This window comes from Schistocerca cancellata, chromosome 6, assembly GCF_023864275.1.
Source record: "Schistocerca cancellata isolate TAMUIC-IGC-003103 chromosome 6, iqSchCanc2.1, whole genome shotgun sequence".
Lineage (NCBI taxonomy): Eukaryota > Metazoa > Arthropoda > Insecta > Orthoptera > Acrididae > Schistocerca > Schistocerca cancellata.
In genome coordinates this window covers 124,969,434-124,994,871 of record NC_064631.1, presented here as the reverse complement: position 1 = coordinate 124,994,871, position 25,438 = coordinate 124,969,434, and the positions used below count along the sequence as shown (strand labels likewise).

General features: G+C 41.7%; 1 protein-coding gene and 1 non-coding gene across 4 annotated transcripts in view; both read left to right on the top strand.

Annotated features, from left to right (window-relative positions):
* LOC126191384 (lachesin-like) overlaps window positions 1–25,438 on the top strand; it is a 945,166-nt gene that overhangs the window by 6,816 nt on the left and 912,912 nt on the right. The gene's annotated exons all lie outside the window — the stretch shown is intronic.
* Window positions 12,003–12,086, top strand: Trnas-gga (transfer RNA serine (anticodon GGA)). Its single transcript is given in 2 exon segments — window positions 12,003–12,042; window positions 12,052–12,086. It is a non-coding gene; the product is annotated as a tRNA-Ser (tRNA).

The window sequence follows — 25,438 nt, the reverse complement described above, 5'->3', positions numbered from 1 at the left end:
CCTACGAATTTTGTTGATTTACTTCGTATATGACATCTGAATGTGGGAATTAATTCATTGTAACGTCACAGGAAGGAAATTAACGACACGTTTTAGGACTAATCTACATATATTATTATATAATTCTATAAATATATATCCCATTACAGTTTCACAAATAGCAATTACAAATGCACTATAGCTCTCTGTCAGCCTGTAAAAGAAGGGCTTTATACAATTTTTTTAGAAAAGCTGATGAAGTAATCAACATAAATCTTTATGCGGATTGTTTATTGATTATTGGACATTATTTCCTATTTTTTAAAAGGAAATTCAGTTATCAACAAGTCCCCCCTCCATTCGAGGACTTAAAGTGACTCTGTGCAAAATTAGATGTTTCCATACGGAATTCCTCCAGTCTGCACATCATATCTGACATCAGAAAACAATTTTTTTAAGCTATAGGATACATATAATAACACACTTTTTTAAAAAATTTGATTAAATAATGAAACGACGGACTTTGAAACAAAGATGTAGTTCAGTCCTGTGTTTTAGGTCAAGTCTCTTTTGTAGTACTGATGAATAAACTACAATAAAAGAAATTGCACTATCGCTCCTTGGGATATGCCCGACGAGTAATTCAGGCAGATTTCAGAAAGATATGTCTGTTAGAGTGCCAGCATATCATTCCGTCAGCTTGAGAGACAGTGTATTTCAAGCTGAGGGAACGGACTGGTGGCACACTAACAGACATATCTTTCTCAAATTTGCCTGATTTAGTCGTCGGGCACATTCGCTAAGAGTGAGAGTCTAATTTGTTTTATTTTAATTTATTCATCAGTTACTTAAAAAAAATCGTGACCAAAAACACACGACGGAACTACTTCTTTGTTCCACACGCCAGTCGATTTATTAATTTGTCAAATTTAAAAAAAAACTGCTAGTACCCCGTGCACAATATCCTACAGACAAAGATTTTTTTTTTTTTTTGCTGATTCCAGATAATATCTGCAGACTGTAGGACTTCCGTAATGGACATACCTCATTTTGCACAGAACAACTTTTACTCTTCGGATGGGGGAGGGGCTAGGTAATGACTGAATTCTTTTTAAAAAATCAGAAAATGATGTCTAAGTTTCAGTAAACAATCCGCAAAAAGATTATTTACCTTGACTGTTTCATTAGTATTTTCAAAGAAAAAGTTAAAAATCGCTTGTATTATAGGCTGACTGAGAAGAATGTACCCTTCATAAGAAATCGTAAAATTTTCGCTGTTAATTGTACTACTCTGTATCTGCACAAATAAAACTTTTATTAGAATGTTTGGAGATAAAAAATAGTCAACCACGTGCAGCTCACAGTTTTGTGGAAATATTTCCATCTGAAATCGTTTCAGTGCTGGGGTGTCAGCTTTAATGTGGTGCGACCACCAATAATCAAAACAAGTTCACCGTGAGAAAACCGCGAAGGCTACCATTCAGCTACGTAGAATGGATTCTCATAATGATGATATGAGTGAATTGCTTCTGTCTGGATATTATTAAAGTTAGGGCATTTAGGGTAGAAAATTGCAGCTGCTCTTGACAGGAAAAGTCGGAGCTTTGTTAATGCTCAGTGATGAGGAAAGAACTCCTTACCGCGACACGGAATGACGCTCCGCAGCCGACTCAGTGTGGTGTCAGCTCTTCCATGGGACACCTCAGACCGACGAAAAAGTTTGAAGAAAAGGCAAACTTATCATGCGTACCATCGAAAATGAAAAGGAGGGTTCAAATGGCTCTAAGCACTATGGGACTTAACATCTGAGGTCATCAGTCCCCTAGACTTAGAACTATTTAAACGTAACTAACCTAAGGATATCACACGCATCCATGTCCGAGGCAGGATTCGAAGCTGCGACCGTAGCAGCAGCGCGGTTCCGGACTGAAGCGCCTAGAACCGCTCGGCCACAGGGGCCGGCGAAAAGGAAGGATAGAAAATTGAAATCAAACTAAGACTATGAAAGTTGTTTTAACTCACATTGCACGAACAGTGAAAACTCTTATGATGATGGTCGTCAACTCAGCGTACTTTGCTCCATTGTCTGAAATATCGGTTAAGACACCGGTTACTGATTAACACCTACACAGATACTCAAAAGGGGCCCATAGAACAATTACATAGCTAAAATTGAATATTATTAGTGAAATTATTGATTATTACAGTCAATAGATGGATGGTGTAACCTGAAAAGCGAAAGTAGCGTGATATATAAGAAATGAGCAATATAGTAGTCGCGAATGGGTGGCTCGCGGGAAGAGGGGGCGTTGGTAGGTGGGGAACGGGTGGAGGTGGTGGTGGGTGGGAGGGGAGGATATGAGGGCTCAAATGTTGTGTCACTCGTCTGGAGAACTTCGAAGGCGTGCTGAGAAGTAATACCTGGAAATTTTTTATCTGGTAATTCTCAAAGCTGTTAAAGGAAAACCAACGTTATTAACTTTCGACACCTTTATTTTTCATGTTTACGTGTTCATTTCTGAACATAACCACCCTGGTGACAAATGCACTGCTCCCAATGAGAGACCAGTTTGTTAATGTGGTCAGTGTAGAATGTTTGATTTTGCCGAGAGAGCCACAACCTCCCTTCTGTATGCACCGTTTTATCACTATCAAAGTGTAACCCTTGAAGGTGTTGTTTAAGTTTTGGAAACATGAAATTCGGTGGGACAAATTTGAGACTGTGTGGAGTATAATCGAAGTGTTGGATTGTGGCAGATGTGTCAGGACTCGCGTGTGGTCTGGCATTATCAGACTGTTTTTCATGCACCGATGAAGCTACGCTACATACCGCCACGTTACACGCTTCAGTTGGGAGCAGTCTAGTGGCAGAGGGCTGTGATACCACATTAATAATATTTGTTTTATTTAAAAGGATTTAGGAGTTTTCACATTAATAATTCGGAGGCACTACTTTTCAACATGCCCTCGTATTCTCGAACCGGACCAGGTCTACATCTACATCTACATCTACATGATTACTCTGCAATTCACATTTAATTGCTTGGCAGAGGGTTCATCGAACCACAATCATATCTCTCTACCATTCCACTCCCGAATAGCGGGCGGGAAAACGAACACCTAAACCTTTCTGTTCGAGCTCTGATTTCTCTTATTTTATTTTGATGATCATTCCTACCTATGTAGGTTGGGCCCAACAAAATATTTTCGCATTCGGGAGAGAAAATTGGTGACTGTAATTTCGTAAATAGATCTCGCCGCGACGAAAAACGTCTTTGCTTTAATGATTTCCATCCCAACTCGCGTATCACATCTGCTACACTCTCTCCCCTATTACGTGATAATCCAAAACGAGCTGCTCTTTTTTGCACCCTTTCGATGTCCTCCGTCAATCCCACCTGGTAAGGATCCCACACCGCGCAGCAATGTTCTAACAGAGGACGAACGAGTGTAGTGTAAGCTGTCTCTCTAGTGGACTTGTTGCATCTTCTAAGTGTCCTGCCAATGAAACGCAACCTTTGGCTCACCTTCCCCACAATATTATCTATGTGGTCTTTCCAACTGAAGTTGTTCGTAATTTTAACACCAAGGTACTTAGTTGAATTGACAGCCTTGAGAATTGTACTATTTATCGAGTAATCGAATTCCAACGGATTTCTTTTGGAACTCATGTGGATCACCTCACACTTTTCGTTATTTAGCGTCAACTGCCACCTGCCGCACCATACAGCAATCTTTTCTAAATCGCTTTGCAACTTATACTGGTCTTCGGATGACCTTACTAGACGGTAAATCACAGCATCATCTGCGAACAGCCTAAGAGAACTGCTCAGATTGTCACTCAGGTCATTTATATAGATCAGGAACAGCAGAGATTCCAGGACGCTTCCCTGTGGAACAACTGATATCGCTTCAGTTTTACTCGATGATTTGCCGTCTATTACTACGAACTGCGACCTTCCTGGCAGGAAATCACGAATCCAGTCGCACAACTGAGACGATACCCCATAGGCCAGCAGCTTGATTAGAAGTCGCTTGTGAGGAACGGTGTCAAAAGCTTTCCGGAAAACTATAAATACGGAATCAACTTGAGATCCCCTGTCGATAGCAGCCATTACTTCGTGCGAATAAAGAGCTAGCTGCGTTGCACAAGAACGATACTTTCTAAAACCATGCTGATTACGTATCAATAGATCGTTCCCTTCGAGGTGATTCATAATGTTTGAATACAGTATATGCTCCAAAACCCTACTGCAAACCGACGTCAATGATATAGGTCTGTAGTTCGATGGATTACTCCTACTACGCTTCTTAAACACTGGTGCGACCTGCGCAATTTTCCAATCTGTAGGTACAGATCTATCGGTGAGCGAGCGGTTGTATATGATTGCTAAGTAGGAGGCTATTGTAACAGCGTAATCTGAAAGGAACCTAATCGGTATACAATCTGGACCTGAAGCCTTGCCCGTATCAAGCGATTTGAGTTGCTTCGCAACCCCTAAGGTATCTACTTCTATGAAACTCACGCTAGCAGCTGTTCGTGTTTCAAATTCTGGAATATTCCATTCGTCTTCCCTGGTGAAGGAATTTCGGAAAACTGCGTTCAATAACTCCGCTTTAGCGGCACAGTCAGATACGAAGGACGTACTGTGCGCCACCAGTTTGTACAGAAGCAGCGCAGCGCCGCGGCAGCTGCACTGGGGCCGCAGATGCGCAGACAGCGCTGGCCCGCTGCTGTCAGACAAGTGAAGGCGCAGCGGCCGGCGGCACGCCGAGCTCCAGAGCCCCGACCGCGGGGGAGACGATTCGGGGGCGGCGCCGGACACGCTGGCGGGCCTCGGCGACGGCGCCGCCGCCCACGCTGCGGGTCGCAGCCAGCCATTGTGGCGGACAATGCGCGCCGCAGCCAGCGACGGCACGCGGCCGCTATCGCCTCTCTGCCAGCGCGTAATTACAATAATCCCGCCGCTCTGCGCCGCCCGCTCTAAGCCCCCTGTCTGTTGCTCCTGCTGTTCTTGTACGGTTAGAAACCAAGCGAACCAACAAAGGTACTTACCCCTCGATACGCTAATGGTTCTCAACTCCGAGAACTTTCCTCCCGCGTTAGAGACATTTGGCACGTTAAAGACATTGGTTATTCAAATAACTTGCCGGAATGCAGCTGCGTGACGATTCCGGCAACCGCCGATACTGCGATAGGCGCACACAGTGTCACTTTGAAGGGGGTAGGACGTCAAACGGGCCGACTTGGAGCAGGAGAGGCATCACAGGACATTTTAATTTCCGGTGTCTATACAGGGCTATTACAAATGATTGAAACGATTTCATAAATTTACTGTAGCTCCAGACATATGGTCACGAGACACTACAGATACGTAGAAAAACTCATAAACTTTTGTTCGACTGAAGCCGCACTTCAGGTTTCTGCCGCCAGAGCGCTCGAGAGCACAGTGAGACAAAATGGCGACAGGAGCCGAGAAAGCGTATGCCGTGCTTGAAATGCACTCACATCAGTCAGTCATAACAGTGCAACGACACTTCAGGACGAAGTTCAACAAAGATCCACCAACTGCTAACTCCATTCGGCGATGGTATGCGCAGTTCAAAGCTTCTGGATGCCTCTGTAAGGGGAAATCAACGGGTCGGCCTGCAGTGAGCGAAGAAACGGTTGAACGCGTGCGGGCAAGTTTCAAGCATAGTGATGTGAAAGATTCAGTGTTTAAGCCTCCTCTACCAAGAAACGTGCCAGAACTGCGAGCTCGCATCAACAATGCTTTCGAACTCATTGATGGGGACATGCTGCGCCGAGTGTGAGAGGAACTTGATTATCGGCTTGATGTCTGCCGAATCACTAAAGGGGCACATATCGAACATTTGTGAATGCCTAAAAAACTTTTTGGGTTTTTGTATGTGTGTGCAAAGCATTGTGAAAATATCTCAAATAATAAAGTTATTGTAGAGCTGTGAAATCGCTTCAATCATTTGTAATAACCCTGTACTTTTACAAGTAAATTCATCAAACTTTGTCAGCATCACCAGGAAGGATTCAGGATTCACACCCATTGCAGTGGAAGTTCGAAAACATAGGACAATAAATTTTTTTGCGTACTAAATTTCATCATTGTTTCACTTACAAATGGCTGCATTTGTATAGGTACACTTTTCTTCATAAGTTAGAGAGATTCTTCGATGATTTTGCACAGAATACATACCATACTCACTGGTGTATGAAACTCTAGAATTTAATTTATTTATGAAAAAAAAACGAATGAAGTGTTATATTTTAAACTTCATGATTCGAAAAAACACAATTTTTATTGTTAATTACCTCAATTTTTACCACAGTTTTCAACAGATTTGGAAAATTCAAGAGTTTCATACACCTTTAAGTATGGTTTGTATGCTGTGCAAAATTCATCGAAGAATCTCTCTTACTTATGAAGAAAAGTGTACCTACAGCAACAAATGCTGCCATTAGTAAGTGAAAAAAATGAAATTTCACACGTAAAAAAAAAATTATTTCGTATGTTTTCGAACTTCCACTGCAAAGAGCGTGAATTCTGAATCCTTCCTGGTCATGCTGACAAAGTTTTATGAATTTATTTGTAAAAGTATAGACATCGGAAATTATAATGTTCAGTGGTGCCTCTTCTGCTCCAAGTCGGCCCGTTTGACGTCCTACCCTCCCTTAAGTCACAGAGGCAGCAAGCGAGCGCTGTGCAAGGAAATTTAACAACTTGGAAAGCAGAAGATTCCGTCACTAGCGCCACCACACAACCAATGATGGGCGACTTCAGAAGTTATCGATGGTGCACATAAATAACCAATAGCTGCGTTAACATTAACTCTGATCCTCTGTTTATTGACAGGCGAAAGAGGAGGATCCCACACAGAATTTCAGAGAAGGTCCATCTATGTTTATAAGGTCTCCTTGCGCTTCCTTGCTGCATTATTGCCTTGAAAATGACAGGGTGTACACCTGTCGAAGCATCGGTGGCTGTCGAAGACTTCAGCTCCCCGCATTCCTGTAAATTATTTGAACATTTTATCCTCCAGTAGCCACGCGGGGTAGCAATGCGGTCTAATGGGTCTTGTCACGTTTCCCGCGACTCCCCCGGCGTCGGAGGTTATAGTCCTCCCTCAGACATGGGTGTGTGTGTTGTCCTTAGCGTAAGTTAGTTTAAGATAGTTTAATTAGTGTGTAAGCCTAGGGACCGATGATCTCAGCAGCTTGGTCCCATAGTTCAAATGGTGCAAGTGGCTCTAAGCACTATGGGACTTAAGGGGCTCCGGAAAGACTCAAAATCATGAAAAGTTCAAATTTTACTTTTTTGCGTTTTCTGAATCTGCAGACTATTACCTTTTAATAGATATATAATTTATTCAATTCCGAAGACTACAACTATTTTTAAATTTTTTTTGAAATGTGTTCTACATGGGCGTGACCCACTGTGGCGCTGTTAAACTGCTGTCAAATGGTGTTATTATTAACGTCAGTGTTCATCAGGTACATTTTAGTGATGTGAGATAAAGTATGTTTTGTGGCTAACCTGTGATGGTTCAATATATATCGCTGGTGTGATTGTCGATTGTTTCATGTTTATTTACTCTGTCGTTATCTCGAAAATATACGTAATTAATTCTGTTTCTTGAGTCTCTGTTTTGTTGAAGTATAATAATGAGTAAAAGTAAAGTTATTAGAAATCCTCTGAAGGCTTTTAAGAAAAGGAGAAATGTTGGAAAGCCAAAGGTATGTGTTATTACTGTAAACAATAAAGACGATAGGTTCTAACATGGTACGAGCGATGCTTGCTTTAGACAAGGAACGCCTTCGGGCTGCAGACAGGGCTGTAAAGAGTCTAGAAATACAAGCAAGAGTAAACAGGAGGAGGAACAAGAGGAAGCTGGAGGAGGAGTTTGCAGAGGATGAAGATAATCCATTCTATGGACCTGGAATGCACTAAAAAGTTAATCCAATCTTTGTCGCTCGATTCCCAAAACTTTTATTTTCTCATACTAATTACATGTTTTCTTAGGATCTTCCAAACATATTTGTTTCAAACTTTCAGTAAATGTTACACAGTACCTTCTGCATAATTTAACACAGCCTTTTTCCAAAAAACTGTATATTTTTGAATATATAAATAAAAAATTGCAAAAAAATGTTGTGAATTTTCATTACAATTAAAAAAAATCATCTTTAATAACTGAACTTAAATTTTGTAAGATCCCTGTGTTAAGTTGTAGCCCATATTCCAATAAATAATCTGTAAAAAGTTCAACTTCCTACCTCAAATACTTTGTGAGGAAAGATGTAATTTATAAGCGTTATTTTAACATTCCAAGTATATGGCGTTCCGGAGCCCCTTAAATTATGAGGTCATCAGTCCCCTAGAACTTAGAACTACTTAAACCTAACTAACCTAAGGACACACACATCCATGACCGAGGAAGGATTCGAACCTGCTACCGTAGCGGCCGCGCGGTTCCAGACTGGGTCCCATAGTCCTCATCACAAATGTTCCAATATCCGCCAGTAGAAAATCAGATACGGTAACTGATCTACACGTACAGTAGCGTAGATAAAAGACGCGCAAAAACACTCACCCCTCGACAGAATTCCGCCATTGTTTTCTTTTACTTTTATTAATGTATTCGTCTACCGAACTTTCCTGTGTGACAAAGTACCACAAGATTTCAATCAGTAATAATCATCTGACCTCCAAAGTGTTACCAATGGTTGTGTCCACAACGGGTGGAACATGTTTGTACCTGGTTGTCACGCAGAACTAGTTTTGCTTGTAACGTCACTGAACCAGTGTAGCTTTGAAATGCCTTTAGGAGCGACATTCGTTCGAGCGTCAAGCGAGAGCTATGGGAGCGTTCAAAAGAATATGAAGAAACGACGCAAAAGCGACTACTTACAGTAGCTGGCCTATCGGACGCGCAAGAGCCAGTGACAGTCGAAACTTGTGATTTATCTGTTCTGTAACCATTAGACTGTTCCGTGTAACCATTGTTTCAAACAGATTTTTGATTAAATTATATGTTAAAACGAAACATCTTATGATTTCATACCGACATTTTGACGAAAAAATTGAATTTTTGGATTCTAGTTTACTGCTATTTGGCTCTCCAAAGCTTTTCTGTGTGGGACAAAGTAGTATGCTATCACTTTTTCGGGGCTGACGTGATACTGCGGAATCGGAATAGAGCCATGTTTAGAATGGAATTTTTTTCCGTGGCTAGGGTGCAAGGAATGGCGCATTGAAATAAACTGTGTGTATCTCGAAACTGAAACACGTGTCCACCAGACACAATAAGATGATTATTAAGAAGTGAAATGCATGGTATTGACGTTGAACTGTGATATTGGCTTTATAGGTGGCTGTGAGTCGGCGTTCGGCTTTCTAGAATATCCTCAGACAATTTATGATTATACCGATGGTCCATGCATGGAGGAGGAGATTAGTGTTTAACGTCCCGTCGACAACGAGGTCATTAGAGACGGAGGGCAAGCTCGGGTGCGGGAAGGATGGGGAAGGAAATCGGCCGTGCCCTTTCAAAGGAACCATCCCGGCATTTGCCTGAAGCGATTTAGGGAAATCACGGAAAACCTAAATCATGATGGCCGGAGACGGGATTGAACCGTCGTCCTCCGATGGTCCATACATCAGTGAGACTTTATAGCCGTACGAAGATGTTTTCCTCTGGTATGTGACCTTTTATAACTACATATCTATACGAAAAATGCAAGTGTAATACAGTTCAGGAAGAAACTATGAATAAATAAATCTTGTATCACATTTTTACTCAGAAATTCAAAGTATAAGAACGTAATGTAACGTTTATTTATTCACAGCTCCTTAGTGCATTTCATTATACTCGTGTATTTAGTGTAGACATGTAGCCGTAAAAGGTCACGCATCTTTGGAAATACAACCTTTGTACAACAGTAAGTCTCGCTTATGTTGTGTGGACTGTGTTCAGCGTTCGGTTATCTGTTGATGGCCTAAAAAGCTGAAAGCCGGTTTTCAGCGCTCTGTGAAATACATGGTATTCTGCAATATCAGTACTGTACATTTATGTTTGTAATATGTCTACGTTCCTCCAAGTACCGACGGAATATTACCTAAAATTACAATAGGCTGCATGGGGGCTTAATTATTATGCAATAACTTTAGTAGCTGTGTATCAGGTTACGAAGTCTCGTAACTGGTTGGCCCTGACTAGTATTAGTACGCAATCTGACTGCATAAAATAACAATAAAGAATGAAAGGAAATTACCGTTCAGACAATTGATTAATTAAGTCCCCTACAACTATAAAAGCTACGAAACAAAAAAGCACACGTGGAACTGTTCTGTGTGTGGTAGTGTGATTCAACTTACATGTATCTGGCACAGTTCTTCCTCAATACGACAAGAAATTTAAAACACCATTTACAATGAACTAATTGAAAAACGAGAAATACTATAATTTCACATAGAAACCAGAATTACAAGTCTAATACATGAACACGAGCCAGATGCTTTGTTGACGAACTTGTGACCAAGAGGCATTGTCATTAAGGAAATGTGAAATATTTTTTTTTTGTTACCTCCATATATATTGATGAAAAATACACTGTGATCATTGCAACATCTTCCATCTATACATTACACCAACCGAGCAGCATCTTCTCTCTCGCCCAACAGAACAACAACTGCACACGACATCCTCTCAACAAGCACTGCCCACGGCGACCTCTGAATTACTACTGCCAGTAGAGGCGGCGGAATAATAATTATTATTAGATTATAATCTTTGGCGCAATCTCTGGCGCTGTGACTCAGTGTAGCCACCTTTCAAGGTTCTGGATAGATATGTATTGCCTTTTCGAAGATTTGAGTGAAATGCAATTGGATGACTGTCTATGTTTACTATGAGGTATTGTCAACGTTTATTTAAAAAGATGTAATCGTTACATCTTTGGTGATTTTTGTTATACAGTACATGCAGTATTTAGGATCCCCGCCGCCGGACATTGATGTAGACGCAGATGAGATTGTGTGTGTCTCTTGACAGAGCAGTACAACAAGCTGTCACAGACGGCGCGCATGGAACGTTGTATGGGCAGAACCGCTGACACAGGTGTTTACCTCTCGACGACGATACGCAGCCTGTCAGCTCTACGCTGACATCGACCACGTTATGCCGTGCGCTTGGTTCGGCTTTCTAGTTTTTCAGCTATTCGCGGTTTGACTTTTCCCCGTATCCGTCTATACGTGGTGATATAGTCAAATGAGGGACTTCCTGTAAACATTGTTCGTGAATATTCAGTAAGTCATTCTTATGTCTCCAGAAAAACTTCGTTTCAGACAGCAGATATTTAATACCGTCCTCAAATATTTGTGTCTAATAATAAACAATTGTCAGTTTCGATGATGCGGTTTCTTTGCTAAGTCCGACTGTTGTAGTTGTTGTTGTTGTGGTCTTCAGTCCTGAGACTGGTTTGATGCAGCTCTCCATCCTACTCTATCCTGTGCAAGCTCCTTCGTCTCCCAATACCTACTGCAACCTACATCCTTCTGAATCTGCTTAGTGTATTCATCTCTTGGTCTCCCTCTACGATTTTTACCCTCCACGCTGCCCTCCAATGCTAAAGGTGTAAGTCCGACTACCGAGATTTATTTTGTCAAATAAATGCGACCGACCGACTCTGGCAGAATTGCTTGTTACAGCATATTCTCCTCAGGTTTTTTTAATCGTATTTTCTTCATGATCTTGATAACAACGTTACGTTAAAATGCAAGAAAGGAGGAAACAAAAATCTAGAACACACTTCGATGGCTCGCAGTGCTGACCAGGAGTTATTTTGAATGGACACACACGTACGGTAACCATATGTGTTATACTAAAAACATCTAAATTAATGCTTTTCGCTCTTTTGTATCCGTTGGGTTAAGGAAATATAGTAATATTCAATGCCAATTTTCATAGTTGTTACTAATATAGAAATAATATAACCTGTTACAAAGCCGGCCCGAGTGGCCGAGCGGTTAAAGGCGCTACAGTCTGGAACCGCACGACCGCTACGGTCGCAGGTTCGAATCCTGCCTCGGGCATGGATGTGTGTGATGTCCTTAGATTAGTTAGGTTTCAGTAGTTCTAAGTTCTCGGGGACTTATGACCACAGCAGTTGAGTCCCATAGTGCTCAGAGCCATTTTAACCTGTTACAAGGAAAACGTATAACATCGAGAGTAGGGATATTTCGCTCAGTATCGGAGTGAGCGGCTGTGAAACTATGTGCAGGATCAACACTCAAACCCGAATCCTCGCCTTTCGCGCTGAAACCTGTCGGTTCTGAACGCACAAGGTCGCTCTTTGCCATTAATGAATGACATTACTAACAGTGGCTAGTTGTGAGAATTATGCTGTAATTTTACACGTCGCTGTATCAGTTTTTCACAAAATAGTACCGTTGTGAATACCAGGAAACCCATTTTCCAGTTCAGTTTAAATACACCCACACAAAAAAAAAGTGAGGTTGCTGAATTAACCTATTCGTCGAGGTGTATTAAAGCGCGACAGCTTTACGATTCTGAAACTGATTGTTACGCTGTGACAAACTCCGTTAAAATCCGTCAGTTCAGTAGCAAGGACTAGCAGTACTGATACTGGTGTGTTCTTGCGCCCTGACGGAAGAAAACATAAGGCGCAGCTCTTGCTCAGACTTTCGAGTAACGACATGCAGGAGAGTTTCGAGCAATAGTAGGGCAGTAGGAACCAATGCAGACCTATGTGAACCCACATTCACATTCCTTAAACGACCATTAACAACTGAATACATATTCCAACTACAGAAATGCACAACCTCAGCCTGCACTACCGAACGAGGTGGCGCAGTGGCTAAGCACACTAGACTCACATTCGGAAGGACGATGGTTCTAAGCCACGTCCGGCCATTCAGTTGTTTTTTTTTTTTATCTTGTGTCGCCTGGCCACCAAGAGCTGTTGCAGGACGACGGATCCAGTTATATGGCTCCTTCCGTGTATAGCGATTTTACGACTATGACGAGTGGGGCCCGAAGATGGCATCAATGTAATGCCGAAACTGGTAGCACATAGAAGTTCATAAAATAAAATAAACTTCTACAAATCATACGGCTGTTGGTAAATTATTGCGTCAAGAAGTTCATGGCAGCCGTCGTCCCACGATCCATAATGGATCAACGAAGATCCTGATTTAGGTTTTCCGTGATTTCCCTAAATCACTTCTGGCGAATGCTGGGATCGTTCACTTGAAAGGGCACGGCGGATTTCCTTCCCCATCCTTCCCCTCTAATCCGATGGACCGATGACCTCGTTGTTAGTTCCTCCCCCCCCCCCCTCGAAACCAACCAACCCACCAATCCTACTTTATCAGTTACCGTTATCAGTCTGTATTCCCCTGTCTTCGAACTCGCACACGATCGGCTTGTAGCAAAGCAAAATAATAGCTCTACAGTCAATTGGGGCTTGCTTACAGTACAGAAATACATTTTAAGGTCCACATACAATCGCGTACTAATACAAATGGCTCTGAGCACTATGGGACTTAACATCTGAGGTCATCAGTCCCCCAGACTTAGAACTACTTAAACCTAACTAACCTAAGGACAGCACACACATCCATGCCCGAGGCAGGATTCGAACCTGCGACCGTAGCAGCAGCGCAGGTCTGGACTGGAGCGTCAAGAACCGCTCGGCCACAACGGTCGGCTCGTACTAATACGGCACGACAAGTAATGACATAGTAATGTAGACTGTTCGGTTACTTTGTTTTGGTAGCATTTCTGACGATGTCAGTACGCGCTTCTCACTACGTACTTCGTTCCACAGAAACAGGCATAGGTTAATAACATCATATAGTTACTAGCAGCGAAGTATTATACAGGCTACCTGCAGGAAAGTCAGTACATATCGCTTATAAAACGAATTTATTTTGTCTTTGAGCAAACTTTTTCTAAATACAAGCGCAGGCCGAAGTTGATGTTTGCCAAGTTCCTTTTTTCCATTCAAACAACTGTGTGTTATTAGGCCAGTGGAGTAATGTCCTGTTTTATTCGTAGTACTGGTTCTTTGCCAGCACCGTCAGTTTCATATCCGATCGTCATTAACAAGGGAATAAACAGCTGACGTAGGACTACACGAAACTCATAACGACGCGTGCCAACCACTGCACTAACGTGAACAATCTACGAAGAGATCCGGAAGGTACCACTTACCAGTTTCTGTGTCCATCAAAGTAGATTGCGAGGCCGGATAAATGACAAAATGATCTCAAAGATGCCAGCTCTTTAAGCATATGTTGGCACCTTAGGTCGAAGCTGGAGTACCGTGAAATGTCTTCACATCGGCATGGACAGCATAAAAGCTCAAATATGAATTTGAGTTTTTTCCAAAGACGGACCATGTAACACCTCACACGCTGTTTTGCAGTTTTCTTTGGATGGGCTCCGAAGGAAGATATGGGTGACAGAACAGATAGATAATTCATGTGAGGCCAAATTTTCGTCTAATATTATCTTTATCTCTCCTGCTCTCGTCTTTATTACGCATTCATGGAACCTCATTACTAGCTCTGGCTCAAGTATCAATGTTTAGGGGATGCTACAGATCATTTAACGGATCTTAAAACTACTTACAAATGATATTTGTAAATATCCTTGAGAAGAGCGGTCTTCTGATCTGTTTACAATTGTTATATACCCTTCTTTGTGGACAACCAAATACTGAACTTAACCCTTAACTAAAAGGTGAATCAAGTAGATTGAAGCAGACGCATCACTTTCTCCATGACTTTCGTAACAGCAAAGCCAGAGCCTTTCTTTGGGTCTACGCCGTCATTCTATGGCTACATACCATGAGATACCTCAATTGCTAGAATACGTTCGAGATGCAGACAAAATAGTGCTTATAGAGACACTGACCTAAATAAAGGCTTATTACCTTCGCCAAGAAAATTCGGTGGTTGTGAATCTACTTCTTTCGTAATTGATCTAAAAGGTTTGTATTACTTGCTTTAAATTACTCGTGACAATTTACTACTGTTTTCAATACTCTGATCATGGCCATCGGTGTCCAGTAACGGTTAACGACATGTAACATTTTCTGGGATTGCGTCGAAGAAAATTTTAGATGAACAATTAAGGAAGTCACTCGCCATCTCCACGACGAAATGTCATTTTTTCATTAGACTTCGTTTATATGCCAATATTTGCTCGATTGTTTCTTGAAACATTATTTCAGTGAAATTAGCATGAGCAGTTTAAAGCGTTTATTGGAAATGAAGAAAAGTAGTAAGGTAAAAGTTATCTTTGATCACTTTTCATTTCGGAAGATCCGAACTGGAAAGCAACTGATACGATGATTTCTCTTCGTGAATAATCCCTTGTTGTGATAGTTGTCTGTATGAATATAAAATCTTGCCTTAGTATTGTTGGATTTATTTGTAAAACATAATTAAAGGCAAACACTGCTCTCAACTTAAGTCATTTTTTTTTTCTTTTTGGATATTTTCCGATCAACAGTTACGGACTTGAATTATTAAACCGAAGACACTTTTTCGCAATTCTAGGCTGTTGTAAATTCTGGCATGTTCTTTCGAGAGTTAAACAAGTCCAGGAGCTACTTATCCATTAGTCTGGAACACCATATTAATGCTTTTAGAGCTTCTATCTTTTCGAAGCGTATTTAAGTAGTAGGCGTGTGATGGACATTGTGGAACGCCGTGAGACGTAAAATAGCCTCAGCACGATTTGCATCAGCAGCAGCACCAGTCTACAGGCCGCATCTCCCGTGCACAATATCTCACTCGCCTTTAACGACTATGGCTACTGGTGCCAACGAAACTTCAAGAAAACTGTGTTAGCGTATAACACGAAAAGTTACGTGCAGCCATAAAAATCTAGTGATTCGGGAACTTGTATAGGCGTACCTGGTAAGTGTTACGCTCCTTCACTTACTTTCTTCTCCATAACTTCCTAGCGGAGTATATGCTAGGATTACTATCTGAAGCGGCAGTCTCACGTTACTACTAAGAGTTTTACTCTTACAGTGCCGTCTGTACACTGTCGTGAATATCTGACCAGCTGTGTGATTCGAATGAATAGTTTCTAGCAAACAGAACACAGCACGTTATTCTGAACGGAGAGAAGTCAGTGTCTTCGGACCATTACTTTCCACAATATGTATAAATGACCTAGTATATAACGTGGGGAATTCCATGAGGCCTTTGGCTGACGATGCTGTCATATACGTAAAAGAAGCAACGATTGAAAAGTTTTGCGGAATGCAGGAACGCCTGCGGAGAATCCACACTCGATGTAGGGAGTAGCAATTCACCTTCAACGTAGAGAATTGTAACGCATTGCGAGCACGTAGGCTGAAAGACCCTTTCTTCTTCTTCTTCTTCTTCTTCTTCTTCTTCTTCTTCTTATTATTATTATTATTATTATTATTATTATTATTATTCGCGGCTGGATCACTTAGGACCACGCTTAATCAACATTTGTTGGCCTTCCTTTTCGCCCAGTATTCCTTCAGACGCAACTCATGGGATAGCTTTCGTTGCGTAGACACGTATGTCGGTCAGTTTTTTTTACTTCATCCTCAAAACTCCGTGTGTTTGTGATTTTTCTGATTTCATTTCTGTCATGTAGATTTGGAGACCTTAATTCCCTCAGGTCTTTTTCCGTCTGTTTGTACCAGTTCGGTCTTGTAGTTTTGTTCTTTAAAAATGTATGGATTTTGTGCGTTAACCTGTTTGAGTCCATTCTTTCTAAATGCCTCATGAATTAGATTCTTCTCATACGCATTGTGTCTGTTATTTTGGAGATATTTCAATATATTTCTGCATTGGGTTTTGGATAATGCACACCAGCTTTAGATCTTGCTCCTAGGACTTTCCTCATTATTTTACGTTCTTTCACTTCTAATTCCCCTTTTAGTGTTCTGTGTTGAAGATTTAGTGTCTCATATGCGTAGAGAGCTTCGGGTTTAATTACTGTTGTGTAGCCGGCCCGGGTGGCTGAGCGGTTCTAGGCGCTGCAGTCTGGAACCGCGCGACCGCTACGGTCGCAGGTTCGAATCCTGCCTCGGGCATGGATGTGTGTGTTGTCCTTAGGTTAGTTAAGTTTAAGTAGTTCTAAGTTCTAGGGACTAATGACCTTCGAAGTTAAGTCCCATAATGCTCAGAGCCATTTGAACTATTTGAACTGTTGTGTAATGTCCTATTTTGCAGTTCCTGGAGAGACTCTTTCTTTTGTAAACGTTTTTTTGCTAACTGAAACGCCGTCTCCATTTTCTGGACTCTTGATATGACAGATTTCTTTTCATTACAATTTTCTGCAATCCATTCACCTAAATATTTAATTTGACTTACTCGAGAGATGTAGTTATTACCCAATTTTGAGATAAGAAGCTGCAGCTTTGATGTCAGTCACGAATTTCGTTGTTTCAAATGAAATTTCTAATCCTATTTTTGCTGCCTGCTCTCGTAATAATTTTAGCTGTTAATATGCGTCTGTAACGACTTGGGCGATCAGTGCCATGTCGTCAGCAAATGATAAACAGTCTAATTCTATTGCCTTACGTCCTTGTCCCAGTCTGTGTGCTGGTGTACCTGCTTTTCTCCATTCTAGAACAACTTTTTCAAGAGCACAATTGAAGAGCACAGGGGACAGTCCATCCCCTTGTCGTAGTCCTGTGTCTATTTCAAATTCTGTGCTCAATTCTCCCATAAATTTTACTTTGGATTTGGTCTCCGTGAGTGTTTCTTTTATGATGTTTGTTGTCTTTTGATCTAGTCCAAATTCTGCTAACACTTCAAAAAGGGATTCTCGGTCTATATCGTCTTATGCTTTTTTAAAGTCGACAAACGTGATGACATAACTTTTGGTTTAAAGTGCTATTCAAATATTTCATCGAGTTTTTCAAGATAAGGATTTGTTCTACGCATGATCAACCTTTTCTGAATCCAGCTGAGGTTCTGCTCGGTTTAGTAGGGCTTCAGACATAATTTTGTATGTTGTTGACAATAAAGAGATTCCACGATAGTTTTTGGGGTCTGTTTTACTTGCACAGAGGATGTATGATTGTTGTCTTTCAAACGGTGGGGATTTTTACAGATTTTCATATTTCATCTATAATTTCTTTGAGTTTTGCTATAAGATTTTCTTCTGAATTTTTCCATAATTCTGCGATGACTTGGTCTTCTTCTGGTGCTTTGTTATATTTCAGTGACTTACCCTTTATTGTATGATTTAGCAATTGCAGAAAAATCACTGGAAACAGTTACTTCCGTAAAATGTATAGGTGTAAAGATGCGGAGCGATTCGAAGTGCGCTACTGCTACGGTCGCAGGTTCGAATCCTGCTTCGGGCATGGATGTGTGTGATGTCCTTAGGTTAGTTAGGTATAAGTAGTTCTAAGTTCTAGGGGACTGATGACCTCAGATGTTAAGTCCCATAGTGCTTAGAGCCATTTGAACCATTTTGATTCGAAGAGGATAGACCACATAAAATTAACTGCAGTTAAGGCAGATGCCAGAATGAGATTCGTTGGAAGAAATCTCAAGAAATGAATCCCATGAACAAAGGAATTAGTTTACGAAACACTCGTTCGACGAATGCTTGAATATTGCTCGTCAGTATAGGATGAGTACCAGATGGGACTTTAGGAAGATCCAAAGAAGAGCATCGCGTTTCGTTACAGGTTCATTTAGTAAGCGCGAAAGCGGCACAGGGATGATCAACCAACTCTAGTAGCACACGCTGGAATACTGGCGTTCTGTATCACCGTGTGAGGTATTGTCAAAGTCCCGAGAGAGTGCTTTCCTAGAAGTGCCATCAAATATATTGGTTCCTCCTGCGTAGAGATTGCGAAAAGATCACGAAGTCAAAGTCATAGAGAGCCGAGCCTACATGGAGGCTTGCTGGAAATCCTCTTTCTCCCGTACCATTCATGACTGGAAGTGGAAACGTGTGGAGGTGACAGTGGTACAAAAAGTACTCTCCGCCACACACCACAAGATGGCTTGCGAAGTGTAGATGCAGATGTAAATGCAGATGTATATGTACATGTGTAATATGTTTGGTATTTTGAGATCGGAGTGCGTCATACGTAATGTGTGACTACACAAATTTATCGTTGAATATTGTAGTACGAGTAATTAAATAAATTCACGTATGTTCACATTGTGCTGCACGGTTAATAATGCGTCAAGGTATACATAAAATACCATAGCTATTGGTGTTAAGAAATGCTTTAACTTCCACTACAGAATACGTTCATTAAACTTCCTCAGCTGACAGGTGGCTAAGAGCGTAAGAAATTGCGAGGTGCTTATGTAAAGAGAACAGTTTCGCTGCTATGTTGGTGAAACTGTTAAACCAAAGCACTCCGCGCGATCTCAGTCACCTGTCACCTGAGCATGTACTCTGAATGGTGATTTAAAAAAACTCCCCATATCGCAGGCAGTGCTGTTGTACTCAGTCATTACAGGCAAGGTTCAAGCTCGCACTTCCCCCATCAAAAGATTTAAGCAACGAGCGTCGTCCACGAAAGAACAACGATTCGATTCCCAGTAAAGTTCAAATTCGTCAAGAAGTTTCAAAAAAGTTATTAATATTATTTCATCCATGCTGGATTGCATGAACTCCGCGTTCGTTAATTATTGCTTGTGAATAACGCAACCGGCGACAAAAACTTTTAAAATGCTTTATTTCAACGATTTAGCTGGCTTCTAGCTGTCAGACCGATCTTCAGATGGACAATGTTTCCCATTACATTAATGTGTTCGTCAACAGCATGTTCTCCGTTGTCAGTAAGAACCTTCTGAACTCAGCACTCTCTTAAGACACGATCTCCTTAGAACCGTCCAGGTTTGAAACGACACCAATTTTACGTTGTATAAATCTCTGTCTCATGTCACATCGGTATCATTTAGTTACATTAAACATTTATTACTTTGGAAGTAACGTTCTTCTGAAGGAAAGAATGCCGAAAAACTGTTATATACATCATACACATTTCCAAAATTTCGTAAGCGCACATTTTTACAGTTGCTTCGCACGCACATACATCGCCGTCGTTTACTATGTTAAATATGTTATTGAAGTAATAACTCGCGCAAGTTATTTTAAAAATTTTAATGTTCCCCTTTCATTTACTGTTAATTAATTACGTGTACGTCCATCTCCATTGCTTAGCCGTTAGCGAGCCTGGCTGCCATATTGAGGATCCGGTTTCCGGTAGTGGCAGGAATATTTTCTTGGTGACGGGACCGGAAACTGGTGGAATAACCCTCGTGATGTCATTTGAGGAGCTACTTGAGTCAGAAGTTGATCTCGAAGGCCGAGAAATTCGACAACGGCCGAGAGATCGGTCCTCATTCCCTCTTGTCTTAACACATCATCCTGTCCCTTCTCCTTATCGGTGTTTCCCACATATTCCTGTCCTCTCCGATTCTGCACAGAACTTCCTCATTCCTTACCTTATCAGTCCACCTAATTTTCAACATTCGTCTGTAGCACCACATCTCATATGCTCCGATTCTCTTCTATTCCGGTTTTCCCACAGTCCAAGTTTCACTACCATAGAATGCTGTACTCCAGACGTACATTCTAAGAAACTTCTTACTCAAATTAAGGCCGATACTTGATATTAGTAGACTTCTCTTGGCCAGCAATTCCCTTTTCGCCATTGTTAGCCTACTTTTGATGTCCTTTCTCCATCCGTCAATGGTTATTTTACTGCCTAGGTAGCAGAATTTCTAACTTCATCTACTTCGTGACCATCGAACCTGATGTCAAGTTTCTCGTTGTTCTCATTTCTACTATTTCTCATTACCTTCGTCTTTCTTCGATTTACTCTCAGTCCATACTCTGTGCTCGTTAGTCTGTTCATTCCGTTCAGATCATGTACTTCTTCTTCACTTTCACTCAAGTTAGCAATGTCATCAACGAATCGTATCATTGATACCCCTTCCCCTTGAATTTTAAGTCCACTCCTGAACCTTTCTTTTATTTCCATCATTGCTTCCTCGATGTACAGACTGAACAGTAGGGGCGAAAGGCTACATCCTTGCCTTACACTCCTTTTCATACGAGCACTTCGTTCTTGATCGTCCACTCTTATTATTCCCTCTTGGCTGTTGTACATATTGTATATGACCCGTCTCTCCCTGTAGCTTATCCCTACTTTTTTCAGAATTTCGAACATCTTGCATCATTTTATAATGTCGAACGCTTTTTCCAGGTCCACAAATCCTATGAACTTGTCTTGCGTCCATTATTAATAGCAATGTCAGAATTACCTCTCTCGTGTCTTTACCTTTCATGAAGCCAAACTGATAGTCATCTAGCAAATCCTCAATTTTCTTTCCGATTATTCTGTATATTATTCTTGTAACCAACGTGGATGCATGAGCTGTTAAGCACATTGTCAGCTCTTGGCCCAAATGGCTCTGAGCACTATGGGACTTAACATCTGAGGTCATCAGTCCCCAAGAACTTAGAACTACTTAAACCAAACTAACCTAAGGACATCACAAACATCCATGCCCGAGGCAGGATTCGAACCTGCGACCGTAGCGGTCACGCGGTTCCAGACTGAAGCGCCTGGAACCGCTCGGCCACACCGGCCGGCTGTTAGCTCTTGCCGTCTTCGGAATTGTGTGGATGATGCTTTGCAGAAAAGTCTGATGGTATGTTGCCAGACTCATACACTCTACACACCAATGAGAATAGTCGTTTCGTTGCTACTTCCCTCAATGATTTTAGAGATTCTGATGGAATGTTATCTATCCCTTCTGCTTATTTGATATTAAGTCCTCCAAAGCTCTTTTAAATTCTGAATCTAACACAGGATCCCCTATCTCTTCTAAATCGACTCCGGTTTCTTCTTCTATCACATCAGACAGATCTTCCCCCTCATAGAGGCTTCCAATATATTCATTCCACCTATCCGCTCTCTCCTCTACATTTAACAGTGGAATTCTCGTTGCACTCTTAATGTTATCACCCCGAAGATTGTTTTGACTTTCATGTATGCTGAGTCTGTCCTTCTGACAATCACTTCTTTTTCGATGTCTTCACATTTTTCCTGCAGCCATACCGTCTTAGCTTCCCTGCACTTGCTATTTATTTCATTCCTCAGCTCCTTGTATTTCTCTATTCCTGAGTTTCCCGGAACATATTTGTACTTCCTTCTTTCATCGATCAGTTGAAGTATTTCTTTTGTTACCCATGGTTTCTTCGCAGTTACCTTCTTTGTACCTACGTTTATTTTCCCAACTTCTGTGATGGCCCTTTTTAGAGATGTCCATTCCTCTTCAACAGTACTGCTTACTGAGTGATTCCCTATTGCTGTATCTATAGCCTAAGAGAACTTCAAGCTAATCTCCTTAGTACTACCGTATCCCACTTCTTTGCGTATTGATTCTTGCTGACTAATGTCTTAAACGTCAGCCTAAACTTCATCACTACTATATCGTGATCTGAGTCTGTGTCTGCTCCTGGGTACACCTTTCAATCCAGTATCTGATTTCGGAATATCTGTCTAACCATGATGTAATCTAACTGAAAACTTCCCGCATCATCCGGCCTTTTCCAAGTATACCTCCTCCTCTTGTGATGCTATGCCTCTCCATATCGCACCCAAGTTATGCCACGGGCAGAGGAGGATACGGTGGTCGTTCGGTCCCGACTGACCCTTGGGGTCAGAACGCGGAGCTTTTCTTTTTCTTGCTCAGTTAGGTGTAGGCAGTCGCGGGCAAATACGAGGGCATTTCTATAAGTAATGCAAAACATTTTTTTTCTCGGCCAATTTTGATTGAAAAAACCGGAAATTTCTTGTGGAATATTTTCAAACATTCCCGCTTCGTCTCGTATAGTTTCATTGACTTCCGACAGGTGGCAGCGCTGTACGGAGCTGTTAAAATGGCGTCTGTAACGGATGTGCGTTGCAAACAACGGGCAGTGATCGAGTTTCTTTTGGCGGAAAACCAGGGCCTCTCAGATATTCATAGGCGCTTGCAGAATGTCTATGGTGATCTGGCAGTGGACAAAAGCACGGTGAGTTGTTGGGCAACGCGTGTGTCATCATCGCCGCAAGGTCAAGCAAGACTGTCTGATCTCCCGCGTGCGGGCCGGCCGTGCACAGCTGTGACTCCTGCAATGGCGGAGCGTGCGAACACACTCGTTCGAGATGATCGACAGATCACCATCAAACAACTCAGTGCTCAACTTGACATCTCTGTTGGTAGTGCTGTCACAATTGTTCACCAGTTGGGATATTCAAAGGTTTCTTCCCGCTGGGTCCCTCGTTGTCTAACCGAACACCATAAAGAGCAAAGGAGAACCATCTGCGCGGAATTGCTTGCTCGTCATGTGGCTGAGGGTGACAATTTCTTGTCAAAGATTGTTACAGGCGATGAAACATGGGTTCATCACTTCGAACCTGAAACAAAACGGCAATCAATGGAGTGGCGCCACCCCCACTCTCCTACCAAGAAAAAGTTTAAAGCCATACCCTCAGCCGGTAAAGTCATGGTTACAGTCTTCTGGGACGCTGAAGGGGTTATTCTGTTCGATGTCCTTCCTCATGGTCAAACGATCAACTCTGAAGTGTATTGTGCTACTCTCCAGAAATTGAAGAAACGACTTCAGCGTGTTCGTAGGCACAAAAATCTGAACGAACTTCTCCTTCTTCATGACAACGCAAGACCTCACACAAGTCTTCGCACCCGAGAGGAGCTCACAAAACTTCAGTGGACTGTTCTTCCTCATGCACCCTACAGCCCCGATCTCGCACCGTCGGATTTCCATATGTTTGGCCCAATCCGTGGGAGGCACTACGCGGATGATGAAGAAGTTATTGATGCAGTACGACGTTGGCTCCGACATCGACCAGTGGAATGGTTCCGTGCAGGCATACAGGCCCTCATTTCAAGGTGGCGTAAGGCCGTTGCATTGAATGGAGATTACGTTGAAAAATAGTGTTGTGTATAGATTGGGGAATAACCTGGTGTATTTAAATGCTGAATAAAACAACCCCTGTTTGAGAAAAAAAATGTGTTGCATTACTTATTGAACTGCCCTCGTAAATACAAACTCCTAGCACTACTGACGCCACTTTTTCGTGTGCCAGAACGCAACAACTATGTTATTACAAATGTTTCTAGCTTTATGAAATGAGGAAGTAAAGCAACGTAAGGTCTCAACTAAGTCTTCGTAGAAAAACATGCCAATAAAGCTCCAACGGGACAAACATATTAAAGGGTAACGATCGTGTTGTTGCAGGAACATTCACTGCCTATTTCTCAATCGATATAATGATACCCAGGACAAATGCATTAGTAATGCTGGCTGTGCTTTTGGATACTGCAACAGGGCTCCATGGTTTACGCCGAGCTACATCGTTACAAGACCAGCGTTCATTCTATAAAGCTAATACCTTTGTAGCTCTCTCGGCTATGTTATTACTCATTTCGATATAATACTTCCCTGAAACTGGTTCACATAGACTGTCTAGCGAAATAAAATAACACTAGTTTCTTTTCGCACTTGATCATTCTCACCGAATGAAGCTAACTAGGCATGTGCGCTGTACGTGCGAGGTCTCGAGGGAAACCTAACCTCATACCAAGCGTTTACGACACCTCCACGAAAAGGATTCAGACGAAGATACTTATTTACTCATTTGTGGTCGAGCCTTTCTAGAAATAAAGAGTGATTGTGGAAAATTTATACCAACATCTGCCTCCGAAGGGAGGATTTTGTAGTTTGCATTGCATATCGTCTCATTCGTTCATTCATCTGCATAAGCGTACGAGGCCGACAACGGCATTCAAGAGTCGCACGGGCGAGGAAACCCCGAAGCAATAGTCGTACATTTCTCCCCAAGGTTACATATCACTACAAGTAAATTTTCTTGAATGTGTTGTCAAGTACGTGAAGAAGTGACATCAAATCTGACACCAGCGCCGAATTCAACCTGTGATCATTTGGTTAACAGCTACTTGCGTTAAGGGGCTCCGGAAAGGCTCAAAATCATGAAAAGTTCAATTTTTACTTTTTTGTGTTTTCTGAATCTGCAGACTATTACCTTTTAATAGATATATAATTTATTCAATTCCGAAGACTACAACTATTTTTAAATTTTTTTTGAAATGTGTTCTACATGGGCGTGACCCACTGTGGCGCTGTTAAACTGCTGTCAAATGGTGTTATTATTAACGTCCGTGTTCATCAGGTACATTTTAGTGATGTGAGATAAAGTATGTGTTGTGGCTAACCTATTTTCAGAGACTTAGCAGCACCTGAACTGTTGAAAAAGTGTATTCACGGAAAAACTCAAAACCCCAATGAAAGTGTAAATAGTGTTATATGGTCCAGAATCCCCAAGACTGTATTTGTTGGAATAGAAACACTT